The following is a 6,354-nucleotide window of genomic DNA, read 5'->3' as shown; positions in this document are numbered from 1 at the left end:
AATGTGAAAGATGTCTTACTAAGATATCATATAATTTTATCGGGGAAAAAAACTCAAATAATCAACATAATTTGAGTTTTGTTTGGTAAGTCAGTGCATAGCTTCTACGTATGTTATAAAAGAAAATAAACTTCTTTTAAACTTTGCTTTTGCGATAAAATTTCTATCAACCTTCTCTATCCCCACCCTCACCTCCTACCCAGTCACTGTGATCATTTACTAGAAAATTTTGGTCTTTAATATGAAAAGGTTTTTTAGTACTAATTGTTGCCAATAATAACATGCTTGTTTGCCAGTAGCAAACTCCAGGAGTAAAACAGGATTAATTACATGATTCATGGTGTCCCTGAGATTAAAAAAAAAAAGTTAGTTGCTCAGTATTAAAAAGTCACATTTATTTCTGATACCAAATGGGAGCCATACAATCAAGACACTGTGAGATGTAAAACATCACATGTTCTTACAAAAAGCACAATGATTATTTCCATGGGGTTACGTTTTCATTGCAGTTCATACTATAACCTAATGGCTGTCTATAAGCAAATAAGTTTGGGAAAGGCTGCATATTATTCTTGGAGATGTCCTGTGTACCCATTATGTTGCTAAGAACTTGGGTAAATCACTACAGCATTGTGGTCAAGAGCTCAGACTCTGGAGCCCAAGTGTCTGGGCTTTATCTTGGTGTATTAGTTAGTACTCATGCTGCTAATAAAGACATACCCAAGACTGGGTAATTTATAAAGGAAAGAGGTTTAATTGACTTACAGTTCAGCATGGCCAGACCTCAGAAAACATACAATCACGGCAGAAAGGGAAGCAAACATGTGCTTCTTCAAATGGCAGCAGGAAGGAGAAGAATTAGCAAAAGGGGGGGAAACCCCTTATAAAACCATCAGATCTCGTGAGAACTCACTATCACAAGAACAGCATGGCGGTAACTGCCCTATGATTCAATTACCTCCCACCGGCTCCTTCCCCCAACACGTGGGCATTATGGGAGCTGCAATTCAAGATGAAATTCAGGTGGAGACACAGCCAAACCATATCACTTGGCTCTTGTTGTTAGGCCTTAGTTGCACTTACATCTGGGACATGTCACTAACCTCTCCATACCTCAGTGTCCTCATCTGCAAAACGAGAAGAAGAAGAATAATAGTATTTTCTTTATAGGGTTGCTGTTTAGGTTAATTCATCATGTACAATACCTGACACCAGCATCTGCTATCACTTACAGATATGTCCTGCATAGAAACCAGCTTAACATTATTGGATTCTGTTTTTCACACCATATTTGATCACAGAAGCCCCCCAACTCCAGCCCCTACCACTTTTTTTCAATAACATCTATTAACATGCTGGAAATAAGGTACGTGAAATTTATAAAACTGTAGGTTTTAGATTGATGTGCTAATCACGATCACTTGTAACACTTTTTCAAAAAGAAAATATTCATCTTCCACCCCAAATGAAGATACTGAGTCCATGATGTGCCATGGGCACCATTCCCTGAATTTTAGAAAGTTCCCCAGGTGATTCTGACATGGTTCTTAACTATTATTCAGAGCAGCAGCTCTTCTAGCAGCATCTGCATCACATAAGACTTGTTAGGAATGCAAATTATTGGTCCTTGCTCCAGATCTAGAGCTCGGAAACTCTGCTGAGGGGGCAGGGGAGGACAGCAATCATTTCCAAGTGATTCTGTTTGAGAAGCACTGATATAGGAGAATGAGTAAAATTGGCTGCCCTTCAGTAGGCCCTCTATACATTTAACTTCTCTGCTGAGACTTTAAGAGACTTCAGATAGACCTGATAAATTTCAAGTAGATTGCAGTATGTCTGAAGTTATTCCCCTGAAAAGAAGAAAAGCCGCTCTTCTATCTTCCCATTAAATTCAGAGCCAAAAGGTTTGGAAATCAGCTGAGCTTGGATCAGAATGAGCACAGTGCCCACAAGGACCTGGACCTAAATAGAAGGCCACCTCAAGTGGTTTTGTACAGTGTCAGCTTAGCTAAAATCTAGAACCACATATCCAAGAAGGGAGGCACGTATCCAAGATCTGCCTTTCCGGGATGGTTCTGGGTTAGGGCAGGCCATTAGAGAAATGTGCCTAAAATTCGGAAGATGGAAATAAGGCGGCAGCTGTCACTCTCTGAAGGTGGACGTAGGTGTCAGGTGCTGTTGGAGAGCTTGCCTACGTGGCTGCTTTGTGGTCCTGCTTGCTGGCTGAGGCCAGCAGCTGAGCTTGCAGCTGCCCTGTCTTCCTAGTTATGCAGCTTCTTCGAGTTTGGGGCCAGATGTGTGTGCAGCTCCCTGGCGAAGGGCTCCAGCCTTTTCTGTAGGTCATGCACATCACTGAGGTTAAAGATGAGGGTCCTGGTTTGTCCTAATTCTCATCCACCTCAAATCGGCTTTTCCTCCTTATTGCCTGTCTTGCTGACTTGCAGTGACCTCAGGACCATCCCCAGTGCAGAGGCAGCTGCCGTTCATACATGGCTTAGCCAGCCTCCCTTGGTGGTTGTTGGTTAGTCACTTGTGTTTCATCCCTCCAACAGTCCCCTTCCAGGCTTGGACTTCCACCATGAAATCACTGAACTTCTATTCAGAAGTATCTGGTATGTGTGCATATGTGTGTGTGTGTGTGTGTGTGTGTGTGTGTATTTATATAGAGCAGATTTATACAACTCTAAGCAAAGGATAGTGTGACCTAAGAAAAGTAGCAAGGAGATTAGCTATTTCTCAACTGACTCTAAGATAGAAAGTTTTCTCAGCCAAAAGCGGGAAGAGTAAACAGACTTTAGCTTAGCCTATTTGGTGGAATGACTAATAATAACTGAGCTATAGTGGATGTTGATTACGTGCCAGGCCATGTACTAAATACTTTTCATACAGCATCACTTAATCCTTACAAACCTATCAGGTGGGTACTCTCACTTTCCTCATTTTACATATGAGACAACTGAGGCTTAAAGAGATTGCATAGCTGACTGGTATCTGAGTAATTTAGAAATGTTTTGTATTACTCGGGATGCTGAAGAAGGAGAATCACTTGAACCTTGAACCTGGGAGGCAGAGGTTGCAGTGAGCCGAGATCGCGCCACTCCACTCCAGCCTGGGCGACAGAGGGAGACTCTGTCTCAAAAAAAAAAAAAAAAAAAGTTTTGTATTAGGCTTCCCCCTAACCAGAGAACAAGAGATCTGACTGATACAGTAAACCTCCATTGCTTCAACTCTGTGCTCATTAAACAAACTTTAATGATTTGTCCACTATTAGACATGTTTCCTATTATGAAAGTAAAATATTCATTGAAGGAAAATTGGACAATTCAGATAAGTGTAAAGAAGTGAATAAAATCACCCAGAATCCCATCAATTAGGCAATTTCTTCAAAAATGACTTTCTACTACTTCTACGTCCTATAAAAATAAAATCCATTTTTATAGGTTTTCTGCTCCCACCACTTCTCGTTTTAAATACACGTCTGTTTCTATTAAACATAAGATGATTTCAGTTTAAGTTTTATGTAAAAATAGACTCTTTGGTGTGAACAGAATTGTCTAATATTTGAAATGCATTCAATGAGTTCATGGTTAACATGCCAAGAAAAAAGCTTAAGACATAATAAAAAAAAGTGGTGGCTGTGGAATTTCCTTTTAATGGCTTCTGATAAGTTTTTACTTGCATTCTGAAAAAGTCCTTTACACTGTTTTATTGAGATGCCATGAAGTCACTGGGGCCAAGATTTACTGATGTTAATATGCCCTTTAGTAATGCTAAATCCAAGTATGAAAGGCTTAGGAGGCTCTCTCAGACATAAAACTCCAGTCAGTTCCTGGACTCACCGCCATAAATGACTCCTTTATAGGAGGAACTAACCAACGGGTCAGAGAATGGCAACAACGGTCATGAAAAGACTTTTTTTTTTCTTTTTTGCAGTTCTTTGTGTTTTCCAGTGATTGAGTGATATAAAGATAAGTGGGTTATAAGAGTATATGTTACCATTCACTGTGAGTTTCCATCCCTTAATATATAATCTTGCAAATGATGAACTCCGCAATGTCATTGTGGCACCATGCAATTATCTAATAGGAAAGAGAGAGTCGCTCTGTTTTTTGAGCAGCACTCACTGGGTCAATTAATTAAATGAGTGCAAATGCCTTCAAGTGGGAGATTCAGAACCAAGCCAGGCAGTCTCATGAGATCAGACTATAAGAAACCAGAAATAAAAGGAGATCAGGAGAAATAAAAGGGAGGTGATTTTAAAGACATCACAAGGAATTCAAATTCTATCCTCTTCACATGAAGTTAAGACACATGTTAAAGCCACGTTGGTTTGGCCCCATGAATTATGGAGGCCCCTTCCCTCACTATTGCTTAGGTACTTACTCTATTGAATATCTACCTCTTCATTCAAGCTTATTCGGGTCATAGAGTCTAAAGATGGGGTGTTTCACAGTTTATATGGTATTACTTTATTGATTTTGATTTATGTTGCTAATAGAAAATGTCCGGTTTTTCTAGGCACTTAGTTTTTAATTAGTGTAAGCTTCCTGCTTATGAGAAGTTCAGCTTTGGTTAAGATATTTGATGCTATAACAGAGAATTAATTTAGAGAATACAATGTATGCACAATCCTCAGCAATCATGATTCTTCACTCCCACAAAAAAAAACCCTCTTTATTAAAATAATTGAGCAAAACCCTTGAAGATCTTAGTTTAAGACCACAGAAAAGTGTGATTCAAAGGAATGAGAAACATGAGGTGCAAGTAAGCATTCTACATTAACCCACGTCTCTTCTGGGAAACCTCCATGCTATTCGAGTTCCACCTCAAGTTGCTTAGACCCAGCAATTGCACTGCCCATAAAAGTCCAAAACCCGACACTAGGCTGGGCATGGTGACTCATACCTGTGGTCCCAGCACTTTGGGAGGCTGAGGCGGGCAAATCACTTTAGGTCAGAAGTTTGAGAACAGCCTGGGCACCATGGCAAAACCCCATCTTCACAAAAAATACAAAAATTAGCCAAACATGGTGATGTGCACCTGTTGTCCCAACTACGTAGGAGGCGGAGGCAGGAGAGTTGCTTGAAGCTGAGAGGTTGAGGCTGTAGTGAGCCATGATCATGCCACTGCACTCCAGCCTGGGCGACAGAGCAAGACCTTGTTTCAAAAAACAAACAAAAAAAATCGTGCATTAATTCTGCACATGCTCTGCTCTGCCCCTAGGATCCCGCTTTCCTCTTGAGCTGTTTTTCTTCCTCATTATATTTTCCTCTAAGTGAAACCTAGCCTCATCTATGGTTTCTACACCAACAGTAACAGAACCACAGCAATATTTTTTCTGTTTATCTAATTTTACTAAACATTCTAAGAGGTATTGGGAAGGGATATTTTCAGCCCATGAACCCTCCCCCTCTTCTTGCTCCATCTCTTCTTTTCTCTTCTGTTTCCCTCTCTCCCCGCCTCCCCCAAGGATGCTCACTTTTTAAGTGGAGCAATTTTGCTCTCCTTTCTTAAGCCTTGGCACACTGGCACCAATGTCTCACATGGGGCAGGGAGTGGACTGAGAGCAAAGGGCAAGGCTTCACTTTCTACATTAAGACTTCATCAGGGCGTCTCTGCAGAAAAGCCAGTTTTCTCTTGAAGATAATTTTTTATTGAGGGATATTTTACCATCTGTAGATTGCAAATATCTTCAGCATATAGTTGATGATTTTGCAAATTTAGGTGTAAGAATCACATGGTTACTCAACATGTCTCAGAGGTTTGCTCCTGATCTTTAATTACTGAGTAACATTCCAGGAATGGATAGTTTCTAGTTGATGGGCATTTAAGTTGTTTGTAAGTTTGGGTTAGAGAGGAAAAGCTGATCTGGAAGTGTAGGTCCATGTTTAACTTTATAAGAAACTGCCAAATAGATTTGCAAAGTAGTTTGTACCATTTTACATCCATTTCAGAAATCTAAGAGATGTCTAATTGTTACATATCCTTGTCAGCACTTGGCATTGTCAATTTCTTTAATGTTAATCATTCTAGTGGGTGCGTCATGGTGTCTCATTGTGCCTTGAGGAAAAATTTCAATGCTGATGAGTAAGATGCATTTTCTCTACTTTGTTACAAAATCAAATGTTATTAATCACTGCTTAGTATAATCCCATTATTCTCCAGTTTTGTGAGCAAGGAATTCACCCTGAAACTTTCTTTTTCTCTGGAAGAGATCAGTGTTCTTGTTCATGCTTCTGGGATTACTAGTTAGTCTTGAACCAAAACTTCACTTATAATTTTCCTTCAAACCAGTAATTTTCAGCTGCCTGTGTAAGAAATTGTTTTTAGAGAGTTTTTCTACAACTGCCTGTG

The sequence above is a fragment of the Pan troglodytes genome, chromosome 13, assembly GCF_028858775.2.
Source record: "Pan troglodytes isolate AG18354 chromosome 13, NHGRI_mPanTro3-v2.0_pri, whole genome shotgun sequence".
In the NCBI taxonomy this organism is placed as follows: Eukaryota; Metazoa; Chordata; class Mammalia; order Primates; family Hominidae; genus Pan; species Pan troglodytes.
The sequence above is the reverse complement of the archived record's forward strand: the minus strand, read 5'-3'. Positions refer to the sequence as shown.